This window comes from Bemisia tabaci, chromosome 9 (assembly GCF_918797505.1).
Source record: "Bemisia tabaci chromosome 9, PGI_BMITA_v3".
Classification (NCBI taxonomy): domain Eukaryota; kingdom Metazoa; phylum Arthropoda; class Insecta; order Hemiptera; family Aleyrodidae; genus Bemisia; species Bemisia tabaci.
In genome coordinates this window covers 31,988,555-32,003,354 of record NC_092801.1, presented here as the reverse complement: position 1 = coordinate 32,003,354, position 14,800 = coordinate 31,988,555, and the positions used below count along the sequence as shown (strand labels likewise).

At 40.4% G+C, this 14,800-nt stretch overlaps 1 long non-coding RNA gene across 1 annotated transcript; it reads left to right on the top strand.

The window, feature by feature from the left end:
* The first annotated feature begins 10,455 nt into the window (after positions 1-10,455).
* LOC140225492 (uncharacterized) lies at positions 10,456-12,648 on the top strand. Its single transcript, XR_011900569.1, has 3 exons — positions 10,456-10,780; positions 11,903-12,069; positions 12,372-12,648. It is a non-coding gene; the product is annotated as an uncharacterized lncRNA (long non-coding RNA).
* Positions 12,649-14,800: the final 2,152 nt, after the last annotated feature.

Genomic DNA, 14,800 nt, shown 5'->3' with positions numbered 1-14,800 from the left:
GTACATTCTAAAGAAATTCAGTACTTCCTCGACAGAAAAATTCCGTTCTTTTTCAGTGCTTCCACTGGACGAACTTCGAAAAATTTCAAAAATTTGAAACTGCACCAAAAATGACAAAAAATTAAAAAAAAAATTCCGGACCTTTTTGCGGAATTTCCGCACTTTTTCCGTACTTCCGGACAACCCTTAAAAAATCAGTACTATTTCCGGACTTTCCGGAAATTCCGGACTTGTGGACACCCTGCTGATACAAAAAAAAAACCCTCCCACAAAACAATTTCTTGACTATTCCCGGTCGCTGGACACCCGTCAAAAACGCCTTCAAGAAATCGAGATACTCGACGCACATCTGCGGAGCTTAAGCATTCGTATCACCCGAGGGATTGAAATACCTCAATTCCCTCCTCGCCCTCTTTTTCTATCAACGTAAATAACTACAAAAACGCCTTCAAGAAAACGAGATACTTCACGCACATCTGCGGAGCTAAACCATTCGTATTATATGAGAAATTGAAATACCTCAATTCCCTCCTCGCCATCTTTCTCTATCAATGTAAATAACTACAAAAACGCCTTCAAGAAGTCGATATACTCCACGCACCTCCGCGAAGCAAAAACATTCTTATCACCCGAGGAATTGAAATACCTCAATTCCCTCCTCGCCTTCTTTCTCTATCAACGTAAATAACTACAAAAACGCCTTCAAGAAATCGAGATACTTCACGCACATCCGCGGAGCTGAAGCTTTCATATCACCCGAGGGATTGAAAAACCTCAATTCCCTCCTCGCCCTCTTTCTCTATCAATGTAAATAATCAACCCCATTTTGAGCCAAATCCGGCAACGCCCTCCGCGGGCTCCAACGTCAGCGCGTCCTGGTTCCGCGGCTCGGGGCGCGTCACCGAAACGCGGGCGGGGAGGGGCTCCCGTGCCCCCCGCCGCCCCTCCCCCGGGGGTGAGAAAATTAAAGGGAGGCGCAGCGTCATCGACAGCGGGCGGTGCGGTGCGATGGGGAGGAGTAGCGGGAAATCTAGGAAAAACAGCCTGTTAAAATAAATCGATGCGGGGGCGGGGGAGGATGGGCCCCGAGGGGGGAAGGGGGTTGGGGCTTCGCGCGCGCCAGGGGCGCGTGCGCCGTGGAGCCTGCGACAGGAGCTGATACCCCCCGTTGCCGCCTCGTGCGTTTTATTGTGCGTTTTGTGTTTGTTTACGTCCGCGGGGCTGGAGTAGGCTACCGGTCCTTGCCGATGCAGGGGAGGGGGTGGGAAAGGGGTGGATTTTTAACTCAAGGAGCTGAGTGGCGTATTTCTATGCTGCTTTTTTCATTAGTTCATTATTAGAAGACTACGCCACCTGACCGCTACGCGGCCCAACCTTCAGAGGGGGCTCCGTGCTCTCTAAGGCCCGCTTCACTGGAAAAAAAACGCATTAGATTTAGAGTCTAGACTCTTGAAAACATTGACAAGAAAAAGGACTCTTGATTCAATCAGATTTAAGCTTAAATCGAAAGGAAATCCGCTCAAATTAAGAGGCTTGGTTCTTGATTTAAGCTTAAATCTGATTGAATCAAGAGTATTTTTTCTTGTCGATGTTTTTAAGAGTCTGGACTCTAGATCCAATGTGTTTTTTTTTCGCCAGAGAGGTTCATACGGCGTTCTTCCTTAGCACGGCAGATCAGATAGCATCACACCTCGTTTCCTCGCGGTCGCGGGCCGAAAGGTAAACAAAGCCGCAGCGGGCGGGCGGGCGGCGAACAGGGCGGGCATCCTCAAACAACGCAACAGTTGGCAAACCTGAGACTCGCGGGGAGAGGCCTCCGCATATTTTCTCCCTCCCACCCCCCCCTCCAGCCCCCCCCCCCCCCCGCCCGCGCTCCGTTTTTTAACACTCTTCGACCTGGTGACCCAGATCAATGGTCACCAATTTCACAGCGTAGACCTTGAAGCGGTCGGCCCTGACTTTTAAACCCCCCCGCTCCCCGACAACCCTCCCCACCGTAGCACGTACGCGCTTACACACGTTTGCTTCAACCCCCTAACCCCCCCTCCCCCACCCCGCGGCCTTTGGGTTCCCGGATGGGGTAACTCGAATGTGAGTGGCTTCTGATCCGACCCAATCGCGGGGCTTTGATGTGCGTTGTTTGGTTTTGAGCGGAGGGGAGATCGTAGGCTACGTTTTGAGACTAAGTCAGCGAGGGTAGCGGCACTGAAATATTTGAAATCCCTTGGATTTTCAAGGAAAAGACCCCGGGCAAATTTTGGGCAAATTCCCTTCCTTGAAAAATAAATACTTTGAGCATTCGGATTGCATTTTGCAAGAAGGAACCAGAAGCATGCCACTGATGCAAGGGCTGTGCAACTCACGTTCTTTGCAAAATTTTACAAAAAAATGAATTTACGAAAGTATTTTTCGTCTTGAATTTAGTTCATTGAGAGTAAAGATAGAGCTTTGTTTAGATGATCAGTGTATATTTGAAAGGTAAAAAAAAGTTGCACAATCCGACATTGACACGCTCACATGACATGGAACATGCTCGTTGACATTGGGATGCTCTGGGTTCTTTTTGGCAAAATTCAATTCATATTTTTAGATAGAGGCGATACAAATCCACGGCGTGCGTTATGGTAAGATTTGGCTGTTTTTGAAAGGTTAAAAACATGTTACATGTTAAAAACATGTTTGGAACATGTTAAAAATCTTTAACGGTCCCTGGCTTTTTAAAGACCTCGCACTATTGTGTCGTGAAATATTTTCAAACCTTGTTAGCGGAACCGCGTTCAGCAGCAAGGAACCAAACCACATCAGCTAATGCCAAATTTAACGGAGCAATTTAATTTTTAACGAGAGAACGTTTGTGCGGATTTTTTGGGGAGAAAATTCTGGGGAATTTGCTCCTTATTATGCAAAAAATTCACTGAAATTTGCACAAAAATCCGCACAAGCGTTTCCATGTAAAAATTAAACTGCCCGAATAAATTTGGCAATAGCTTGGTTCCTTTCTGCTTGACGTGGTCCAATTATTTTGGTTGCAGATGTCGCGTTCGGAGCCTTTTCCTGAGTTCTGGGAAGAGTCATTCGTCGAGATGCCCCTACAAACCTCAAGAGATAACTATTCGGCCACGACGGTCGTGCGAATTGCATACTCGTCTATTTGAAGGAGTTTTTCAGCGTGCATAACTAAACACACAGCGTCTAGGAACCCTTCATATCAGACTCGTACCGTATCGAAGCGAAGCAAATGAATTCAGATGCCTAATTAAATTCAAGGATTTTTCAAAAGAAAAAAAATAATTTCGACTAATTTTGGCAAAATTATCCGACTTTTCCCCAACTTTAAAACATTTCCTCGACTATTCAGGGTGTCTACTAAAACAGGCTGGCCAAAAATCAGTACTTTTTTAGCACATTCTCGAGAAATTCAGTACCTCCTCAATGGAAAAATTCAGTAATTTTTCCTTCACGAAAATAAACACAAACACTGAACACTGAAAATGAGTTACGTGGTCTGGTAGTTTCGCCGTCGACTCCTCTAGTGGTGTGGAGTGCTTTGTGATACATCGATTGATCTGCCATTTAAACCTATGGAAAAGGATCGATATACAGGGTGTTTGTAACGAACACCTCAATAATCGATTCTTTACCATCGCCTCCAATGGGGAAACATCGATAATCGATCATTCACGCCACGCCACGCCACTGGAACTCCCCCGATCAAAGCGCCAACCAAGATTCTGAAATCTTCATAATTACCAGATTCGAAGAAGGAAGACGGGAATTCTTTCTGTCATTTAAACCTATGGAAAAGGATCGATATACAGGCAGGGTGTTCGAACCGAGCACTTCAATAATCGATTCTTTACCATCGCCTCAAATGGGGAAACATCAATAATCATCATTCACGCCACACCACACCACATCACTGGAACTCCCCCGATCAAAGCGCCAGCAAAGATTCTGGAATCTTCATAATTACCAGATTCGAAGGAGGGAGACGGGAATTCTTTGAATTCCTGACGGAAAGTATGGGAAAAAATAGGCCGATGAGATTGATAACGAATCCTATGCATGACTCTGATGACACAGGGGCAAATTTGCCGTGCTAAGGAAGAACGCCGTATGAACCTTTAGGCGTTGCCAAATTTCCTTGCGTAAATCACAAATTTTCGGGCTAAGTTATAAATACATTTCTTCCAATTTTTCAGACAATTTTTTTCGCAATTTCATCTAAAGCTCTTGACAAATTTTCCGGAAAAATATTCATGACTTTCCTCGAAAATAAACCATTTATCGAGGGAAATTTGGCAACTCCCGGATGTTCATACGGCATTTTTCCTTAGCACGGCAGAAATCTGTCGTCGATGAGATCATAATGGGGTTCGAGGGGTGGGAATCCGAGAGGAAAACTCCTCGTCCAGCCCCCTATTATTTTCTGACGGTGTGGCGTGGCGTGGCGCAGCGCCACCTGTTGAAGCTCAGCGCGGATGCCGAATCGAGCTCGAAAATCCTCGATTTTCGAAGAAAACCAGCGAAGGGATCCGCTGACCGGGTTAAAATCCGTCGCTTGGCTGACATAAGGGCGTAACTACATATTGAGTTGAGCCTGGAATAGCATGGAGTTGTATGGACGATAGGGTTCATTGCGGAGTGTAGTCACGGTCTCATGTCCGGAGGGAGTGGAACTAAGGCAATTTGAGACACGATTTGGAAAAAGGTGGAAATAAAAAGAGTGATTTTAAAAAAATAAGAGTCAGAAGGAACGATTTTTTTAAACAAAAATCATACCTACGAATAAATTTCATTATTTTTTTTTATTTATTTATTTTTTTAAAAAAAAAAAATTGGAATCACTGGGAAAAAAAACACATTGGATCTAGAGTCCAGACTCTTAAAAACATCGACAAGAAAAAGTACTCTTGATTCAACCAGAATCCAGCTTAAATCAAGAACCAAGCCTCTTAATTTAAGCGGATTTCCTTTTGATTCAATTAAAAATCCGATTGAATCAAGAGTATTTTTTCTTGTCAATGTTTTCAAGAGTCTAGACTCTAGATCCAATGTGTTTTTTTTTCCAGTGATGGACTCAGATCACCATATGAAACGCATAGAAACGTGAAAATATCAATTTTGCAAACAAAACAAATAACATGAAATTCAAAGGTTCCTATCAAATCCTCGGATGACAATTGTTGTGAGTTGAATACACTGAAAACAAAGTTATGGGCTATATTGACATACCGCCCGTTCTGGGCTCGGAGGCCGAAAGTTTCGGGTGCTCGGGTCGTAGCTTCGACTGCTCCGGATGCTACCCCCGGAACTTTCGGCCTCTGAGCCCGGAACGCGGACGGTATGGCTACGTAGCTTCCACTTCCACGGCCGGGGTTTTTAATTTCAGTGTACGCAGCCCCCGAAAAATCGTTGAAATTTCATGGAAAATGAAATTCTATTGCTCAGCGAACTCAAATTTCATCTCGCACCTCTGCCGCACGGTGGATCGAGTCATTCAGAGAACATGAAATTTGTGGCTAAAACTGCAAATTTTGGTGTTTATTCCGTCACATTTTACAGTTCAAGGGGTGCATAATGTAGAAAATTTCACAAGGAAACCAAGTGAACCATTAGAACCAATGAAACTACTTTCAGAGGTTCAAAATTTTGTAAGCGTTTAAAGTTCCAGGGCTGCCACAGAATTTGGAAAATGAAATTTCCTGACATTTTCCTGATTTCCCTGACACATTTTGGTGAAATTCCCTGACAATTGAAGATGGGACGAACGGTTAAGGAGACATAATTGAAAATAGTTTTCGGGCAAAATTTCTGGCTCAAAATCTCAAACCCAATCTAGAAAGTAGATGAAGGTAATTTACCAAATTTTCCCTGACATTTTCGTCATTTTCCCGGTTTTCCCTGACTTTTTAAAATTCCCTGACATTTCCCGGTTTTCCCTGACTGAGGCAACCCTGATTTTACATTTCAAGGGGTGCATAATGTAGACAATTTCATGAGGAAACCAATGGCACCACTTTCAGAAGCTCAAAATTTTGTATAAATGGAGTTATAAGCTTTTTAAGTTTCCAGATTTTATCCGAACTCTCCTAATGACTCAATCCTCTGTGTACCGCTGGGGACCCTAAACCCTTCGGGTAAATATGGCAACATCGCGATGGGGATACGCGTTTCACGGTTTCGGGAAAGGCCCGGATTCGGCGGAAACCCGACGACACCGAGCGCGAGACGGTCCGCGAGATCCGCGATGCGCAACGGAAAACGGTGAAGGTCACGCGCCGACATAAAAAATGACGTAACCGGCAGCCCACCCCCAGCGCCCCCCCCCCCCCCCGCGCCGCGTGCCCCTGGGGATCCTCCCGGTCGCGGTGTGACCCACAAAAGTGCATCTACTGCGCCGCCGGAGCAAGAGCGGCGCAGTTTCGCCTTTGACGCCACTCTCAGCGCGGGGTGGCAAAATTTCATGAGATTCAAAATCGTGAAATTTTACTTGAGGTAAATCTGGAAATTTAGGGGAATTGTCACCTTCCGGCCCAAGTATCGCAAGCGCCGTGTGACGTTTCAAAATTTCTGTCATCTTATTTTATTACAGAGGATTCAAAATCGTGAAATGCCGGAATCACACGCTGAATTTGGCAGCTGAATTCATTGCAGAGTGGCAAAATTTCATGAGATTCAAAATTGTGAAATTTCACTTAAATAAATCTGAAAATTTAGGGAAATCGTCACCTTCCGGCCAAAGTATCGCAAGCGCCATGCGACGTTTCAAAATCTCCGCCATCTTATTTTGTAACAGTAGATTCCAAATCGTGATATGCCGGAATCACACGCTGAATTCATTGCAGAGTGGCAAAATTTCATGAAATTCAAAATCGTGAAATTTCACTTGAAATACATCTGGAAATTTAGGGAAATCGTCACTTTCCGGCCCAAGTATCACAAGCGCCATGTGCGTTTCAAAATGTCCGCCATTTTATTTTATTGTAGAGGATTCTAAATAGTGAAATGCCGGAATAACACGCTGAATTAGGCAGCTAAATTCATCTCGGTGTGGCAAAATGTCATGAGATTCAAAATCGTGAAATTTCACTTTGAATAAATCTGGAAACTTAGGGAAATCGTCACCTTCCGGCCCAAGTATCGCAAGCGCCATGCAACGTTTCAAAATCTCCGCCATCTAATTTTATTATAGAGGATTCTAAATCGTGAAATGCCGGAATCACACGCTGAATTCATCGCGGGGTGGCGAAATTTCATGAAATTCAAAATCGTGAAATTTTACTTGAGGTAAATCTAGAAATTTAGGGGAATCGTCACCTTCCGGCCCAAGTATCACAAGCGCCATGTGCGTTTCAAAATGTCCGCCATTTTATTTTATTGTAGAGGATTCTAAATAGTGAAATGCCGGAATCACACGCAAAATTTGGCGGCTGAATTCATTGCAGAGTGGCAAAATGTCGTGAGATTCAAAATCGTGAAATACTTGAGGTAAATCTAGAGAGGAGGGGTATCGTTAAGGGCCTTTTTTGGGCCCACCCTGAAATTCCTCAACTCCGCGATTTTACGGAATGCATAATGATTTGGTCGTTTCCGATCTATTTCGGGGTCTACCACTGGCCTAAACATGGGTCTGAAGGCCAATGGGCCTGTTGCATGCAAGAGATACAGCCGCGCGAATAGACTTTTTAGAGGTTAAATGACACGAAAATTACGATGGTCACATTCAAAAAGTCTGAAATACACTCCTTACTGCGCAATTTGCGTTGTTAGGAACGCGCTTTTTCAAATTTCCCGCGTCTGGGGGCAGTTTTCTAATCACCGGAAACGAGCAAACGGCGGGCTCGGTGATTTCCGGAAGATGCCGAGTCGTTGTTGTTGTTGTTATTTTTTCCTTCAGTTTGTTTACAAACCCAACGTGATCTCCTATAGTGGTCCATATACGCTTTATGCGGTAACCAAATCGATCAACTTTTAAATATCCAACGCAATCCTTCTACATTTCATTTCACGATGTCACGAGCTCCGATTTTTAGGTTATGTTGTCAGTTTTAGTTGACCGGAAACAGCCGCGAGTTGCCGTTAATTGTTTCCGTTAGAAAACTGCCCCCAGACGCGGGAAATTTGAAAAAGCGCGTTCCTATCAACACAAATTGCGCAGTAAGGAGTGTATTTCAGACTTTTTTAATGTGACCATCGTAATTTTCGTGTCATTTAACCTCTAAAAAGTCTATTCGCACGGCTGTATCTCTTGCATGCAACAGGCCCATTTTGGCGAAAAATGCTGGTTTTTCGGCATTCAACGCGCTGTTTCTGAAGGTCTATATTTTACGGAATGCATAATGATTTGGTCGTTTCCGATCTATTTCGGGATCTACCACTGGGCTAAACATGGGTCTGAAGGCCAATTTTGGCGAAAAATGCTGGTTTTTCGGCATTCAACGCGCTGTTTCATACCGATCCCTTCGGAGGACAAAAAAGTCCTTCAAGTATGTTCACTAGGGATGTAAGAGTAATAAATCTGAAATAAATCACTTGAAATAAATCTGGAAATTTAGGGAAATCGCCACTTTCCGGCCAAAGTATCGCAAGCGCCATGCGACGTTTCAAAATCTCCGCCATCTTATTTTATGACAGAGGATTCTAAATCGTGAAATGCCGGAAGCACACGCTGAATTTGGCAGCTGAATTCATTGCAGAGTGGCAAAATTTCATGAAATTCAAAATCGTGAAATTTCACTTGAAATAAATCTGGAAAATTTAGGGAAATCGTCACCTTCCGGCCCAAGTATCACAAGCGCCATGCGACTTTTCAAAATCTCCGCCATCTTATTTTATTACAGAGGATTCTAAATCGTGAAATGCCGGAATCCCACGCTGAGGACAGCTGAATATAGAAGTTAACAGTCATCGCTCAACAGCTGAAATTTCGCATTTGAGTTATTTTCACCCAGATGTGTATCAAATCTTTTCGAATAGTTCAGACAAATCCGACATTGTCCGATGCTCGCTGAGAATCGTTGCTGGATTGGACGTATTTCTATCAAACGGAACTATGTGCATTATGACGTGAGCCCTGTTATGCGTGTAATCTTATGGGTCTCAGGGCTCATGTCTTAATGCACAGTTCTGTTCGAAAGAAATATGTCCAATTTTGCGCGACACACGCAAAATTTCAGGCATCGGACCATGACTTAATGACTTCCACATTTGGCAAAATTTCATTCGAAATAAATCTATAAATCGTCACCTTCCAGCCCAAGTATCACAAGCGCCATGCGACGTTTCAAAATTTCCGCCGCCATTTCATTTTTTTGCAGAGGAAAGTCACTTCGTGAAATTTCACTTGAAATATATCTAAAAATTAAGGGAAATCGTCACCTTCCGGCCCAAGTATCACAAGCGCCATGCGACGTTTCAAAATTTCCGCCGCCATTTCATTTTTTTGCAGAGGAAAGTCACATCGGGAAATTTCACTTGAAATATATCTAAACATTAAGGGAAATCGTCACCTTCCGGCCCAAGTATCGCAAACGCCATGCGACGTTTCACAATTTCCGCCGCCAATTTATTTTTTTACAGAGAAATTTTTGGTTTAATCAGTCTGAAAATTTCATTCAATTTCATCGGCAGCTTACAGAAACTTCAGTGAAATTTTCAGTGAATAGGACGAAATTATGGAATGCCAGTGAGCTACGCCTTCTGGCCGCTACGCGGCCCAACCTCCACATGGTGCTTCGCGTCCTATCATGAGTTTACTCAAATGGAACATGTTTTAGGTGGGACATGTAAAATTGTTTTCTTTCAATTCACCGCCTCCCGGACGAGGGAACGTAACTCCATTCCAAGGTTGCCAAATGGACTCAAACAATGAATTTATCTTACAAATATGTACCTGCGCAATTTTTAACAAATCCTCCATATCTCTTTTACCTTCTTTGCCAATAGCTTTGTCTATAAATTTCAATAATCGGCCCGCAGAAGGTATTGTTCGTTAGCCCTTGAAATATGTTATTTTTAAGATGAGCCGGAAATAGTGGTTCCTTAATGCAAAATGTGGTCCAATTACCGAATGTACGCGTCTTTCCTTTTTCTCTCCTGTGTTCCTTCCTTCTCCCTTCCTTCTCTTTTTCTCCCTCCTTTTTTTCGAGCGAATAGGGAAGGGGCGTAGGCACCCTACGCCCCCTCCTCCTCCCCCTGGATCCACGTGTGATCGTAATTTAATCAACGCTATTTCGGGATATTCAAAGGAAAAATATTCGTACTTTCCTAAAAAATAAATTGGCATTTTATAGAGGAAAGTTTGGCAACGCTTGAATTTTCATGCGGCGTTCTTCTTATTTAGCATAACGGATCGGAAAAAATATCCCTTTCATTGTTTTGGACACGTGAGGTGCCTTCATCTCAATAAAACAAAAGACCCTTGCGCACACCTGACCCCTTTGTGGTGTTTACGAAGGAATGTCCCTTCCTTCCTTTGTTCCGAAAAGTTCGGATTTCCTGGCCCTGGAAAACAAGGAAATAGTTTCTAAATTACATCCTAATTGCAAGAGGGGTCAGCGGAGGGGGGGGGGGAGGGTTGGTTTGTGATGGCTACAGATCGAGCTTATAAAAGAGTAACCCCACCCCTAAAGTTCAATCAGTGTGGGTTTAGTGAGCGAAGTGGTTCAATGGGTGATGAGGTCAGTGGTTCAATGGTTTAGAGGTGTAGTGAATCAGTGGTGTAGAGGTGCAGTGCAGTTAGCAATCGGAATCATAACATGAGTGAGGCTCCAAACATGTGAGTATTAACATATAATTTATCATGCCTGCTATCTTCATCATATTTAAACAGTATACTTTCCATTTTTGAAATTTTTATTAATTAGTTTTTGAAATTTTTATTTTTCAAATTTTCAAATTTATTTTTTCTATTTTCAATTACTACTTGGTTTTTACATTTTCAAATTTTTATTATTTAGTTTTCAAATTTTTGTTTTTCAAATTTTAAAATTTATTTTTTCTATTTTCAATTTCTATTTAAAATTCTTACTTACTTTTCACTCTTAAAATTTTTAATCTTCAAATATTTTATTTTTGAACAGTTTACATGTTAATTTTATCCTATTTCAATTTATTATTAGGTATCACAATGATTATCATAATCAAAATTCGTTTGGAGACCCGCACAAGATAATTGATCAAATAAAAATTGTAAAACTCACTTGCACGTAAAAATTAGTTAAATTGCGGACGCGTTTCGCCGGCTCGCAACTCCGGCATCCTTAACGCTGGGGATGCCGGAGTTGCGAGCCGGCGAAACGCGTCCACAATTTAACTAATTTTTACGTGCAAGTGAGTTTTACAATTTTTATTTGAGGTATCATAATATTATGGATTTCTTAAATCTTCTCCTCTTTGAATGAATCTTTCTCATGATTTCTTTGAAGAAAAAAATTAGAAACGAATTATTCTGGACTGAGAGTAATAATGCAATTTTGCCTTCAGGTTACTGTTTTGCATTGAGAATAACATCAAATTACATGGCTGTAGTTAAAGTTTGCATAGCTCTATCACAGCGTTTGAGATTTTTTATATAAATATTCAATTGTAGTGTTTTACTTTTTCCAAGAAAACTTTCCCGACTTATTTAACACAAATTTTCCATGAATGTTGCCAAGAGAAAGTAGAAAATTCTCAGGAATTTGAAAAAAAATTGCTGATTGGTTTTTGATTAAAAAATGAGACGTGAACAGCAATTTGCAATGTCTGAATCAGAGGTGCGCTTTTTTTACTTTCAGCCATCTATATACAACGTCTTGCTAAATTTCTACAAAAAGAAAGCTACAATGTAAATTGTCATTAGATGTTCACTATATTTGCTTGTTTACTTTTTTTTTTTTCTTTTTTTTTTTTCTTCCAGATCGGCAAGAAACTAATACTGTGAAGGCACTTCCAGCACCTTTCAAAATGGTTTGAACTCATTTTGTTGAGTTGGATTTTTTATTCTCCTCTTCAAAAGCTTCATACTAACTTCCTGAATTGACAAGAGACAGGGCTAGGGTGGAAGCTACTTTCAGCATATTGATAGTAAGTAAAATTGGTTTGCAGCATTTTTGTTTTTCTCTCAAATATCAAGGTAATTTTAATCTCCAAATTGATTTTATTGTCTGTTCTTTTTCAGATAGGCAAGAAACGAACACAGTGAAAACAGTTTCACGTTATTTTATATTAGTTTTTTGTTTTGTATACCTCATATTGATTTTGCTCATTTTGCTTTTTTACCATCTGGTAGGAGATAAGCACTTTGAAAATTGTTCAACTTCATTTGATTTTACTTTTCATATTTTATTTACCTCAACTAATTTACCTTTGTTTATTTTTTTTTTCAGATCGGCAAGAAACGAGCATAGTGAAAGCTGTTTTACTTCCTATTTTTACTATTGTCCACCAAGTCCTAGCATCGAGGGAAATCTGTGATTCGAAGGTACCAATATGGTTAAAACCATGGTATGGATCGATTTAAATGATGAAGAAACTCGCCTTATTGTTATGTACCTTGCCGTGTTGCTTCAATGGGCAGTGTACTCCTTCACAATAGGAAGTAAAAATTTGGTATTTGGACGGATTTTTTTTAAATTTTTAACTATTTGTAATTTCGTAAAAAGTAATAGAAATGTTGGTATACTGCATCAGAAAGCACCTGTACAGTTAGAATTAATATGCAATTGAAAAATACTTTAAAATTACTGATTAAGGTGATTCGATGGACGCCATATTTTGTGTCAGAACGGCATACGATATATTGCATCATTGTTTCCATTTTTTCCGCTGCTCGTCATTTTTCTCCAATTTTGAGATCGCAATTCTGTTGCCAGGAGACCAAAGCATTCACTTACCAATTTTGTCAAAGAAATTCAACGTAATAAAGGCGTGGTTTTTTCAGAGAGAAAACATTGTATTCGATACTGATATCAAAACTGCACTTGAATGCGATATTTTCTCTCTAAAAAAACCATGCCTTTATTACGTTGAATTTCTTTGTTAAAATTGGTGAGTGAGTGTTTTAGTCTCCTCACAACAGAATTGCGATCTCAAAATTGGAGAAAAATGACGAGTAGCTGAAAAAATGGAACCTGGAATCTGACACAAAATAAGGCGACCATCGAATCACCTTAATTGCTCACAGTAAACAGCAGAGGAAAAAATAACAAAAATAGAGAACAATTAATTGCATTATTTTCCGAATGATAATAATGAACTCCAGACTTTTTACTACTAATTGATTGCAGTACTTTTAGAAAGTATCAGTTTTCATAAGTTCATGTAGAGTAAACAAAACAATTTTTTGGCTGAAGGTGATTCGATTAATTAATTAGATTCTTCAGTTCGATTTGATTCTTTTGTCGATTCTTTAATTTTGTGCCAAAACGACATGCGATATGTCGCATTGATTGGCTCCATTTTTTCAGCTACTCGTCATTTTTCTCAAATTTTGAGATCGCAAATCTGTTGTCAGGAGACTAATAAATTCACTTACCAATTTTGACAAAGAAATTCAACATAATATAGGTGTGGTTTTCTTAGAGAGAAAATATCGCATTTGAGTGTAGTTTCAATATCAGTATCTAATGCGACATTTTTCCTCTAAAAAACCACACCTATATTACGCTGTATTCTTTGTCAAAATTGGCGAGTGAATTATTTAGTCTCCTGACAACAGAATTGCAATCTCAAAATTTGAGAAAAATGACGAGAAGCTGAAAAAATGGAACTAATTGATGCGATATCGTATGTCGTCCTGACACAGAATTTAGTGTCACCGAATCACCATAAGTTGTTGTTTTCGAGTTAGGTTAAGTTCAGACTAATCATTCCATTTTTTTATTCTTTATTTGTAACAGGTCTGCCAAAGATGCACCTTAACAGTATGCGTGCTGAATGCCAACCGTTGCACCTTTACAATATGCGTGCTGAATGCCAACCATTGCAATTATTTATCAGTGATTTATGGAACCAAAATAGTTAAAACCATGGTGTGCATCTATGAAGGAGATGTCACTGATTGTGTTTTCTAGAAGGCGTTGTGCCCTTTCATAGTGGATGTGAAAATTGTGTAATAGAACCGTTTTTTTTTTTTTAATTTTAAAATATCAATGAGGGTATAAAAATTAATGGAGATTTTAGCATAACTAACCAAGAAGTACCAAATCAGTTTTAGTTGGCCTGCATTTGAGAAATACATTAAATTTCTGATTAATTGCGTAAGGAATCAATAGTTGAAGAAAAAAGAAAATGTGAGAAAAATGGAGAAATATTGCATCCCATTTCACATGATTAATGAAAATCGTAAACGAAAATACTGGAAAGTATCAGATTCGACAAGATAATTGGACGTATCTATGCCAAAAGGAACTATGTGCATAGGAATTGCGTGTGATGTAGTTCATTTTAGTGTATATGCGTCCAATTTGTCATAAACAGTCACATTTTCCCGCTAAAGTTTTCACAGACAAATTAGGTTAAGCTCCAACTAATCATTCCTTTTTTTATTCTTATTTTGTTTCAGGTCTGCAAGAAACGAAGAAAATGTTCCGCATTGAGGACGGAAATAGTGCCCTGCCCTCCAGAATGTGTATTTGTTGTGTAAAATTTAATTATTATAAACTAGCAAAAGTAAAATTTAATAGTTGATGAATTATTCAATCCATTTTTATTAATTGATTACATTTCTAAAATATATAAAATGCCATCAGTTGTTTTAAAATATTTATTTTTCCTCCCAGCTCATGTGTTACTATCAAGCGATATTGCATTCACC